Here is a 598-nt window from a genome sequence, read left to right on the forward strand (position 1 = left end):
GCCACTCGCACCGCTGTCCCCGCATTCTCCTGGGGCGAAGGTGCGAGGAGGCGCAGGGGGGGTGAGCAGTCCCTGTGTTGACCGGGCCTCTACCCACCCCCCCAAACAACCCGCGGGGAATAGTGCTGGTGCCCCAGTAACAGAGAAGCCGGAGGAAGCTACTGTGGGCAGACACGAGGGGAGTCGCCCACCCGTGAATTCTGTGGGAGGCAGGCGTCAGGACCCCGTCCGCGGACCGTCTCAGAGAGCCGGACGTGGGTGCCACAGGGCTGCTCTTCCCGGGTTGAAGACCCAGGAGCCCTTATTGCTCTAGCATGTGGCCAGATCTGAGTAGGGATCCTCCCGCCCTCAGCCCCCGGTGTCCCTCACAAGGTCTGCAGGGCCAGGACTCCCCCTGGCCAGGAACACCCCGGCCGGGGGGGTGGCAGTGGGCAGGTGAGAGCTCACATCCTGAGGCCCTGTTGCCATCGAAGTCACACCTGGCCCCTGCCCCCAGGGGTCAAAACCGTCTCTAACTTCTCCACCCCTAAAACAAGAAAAGGTCCAGTCGAGGCCCCAGTCAGAAACCATTTTTTTTTTTTTTTTTTTTTTTTTTTTT

Source organism: Enhydra lutris, unplaced genomic scaffold (genome assembly GCF_002288905.1).
Source record: "Enhydra lutris kenyoni isolate GAN:26980312 unplaced genomic scaffold, ASM228890v2 scaffoldscaffold13, whole genome shotgun sequence".
Classification (NCBI taxonomy): Eukaryota; Metazoa; Chordata; class Mammalia; order Carnivora; family Mustelidae; genus Enhydra; species Enhydra lutris.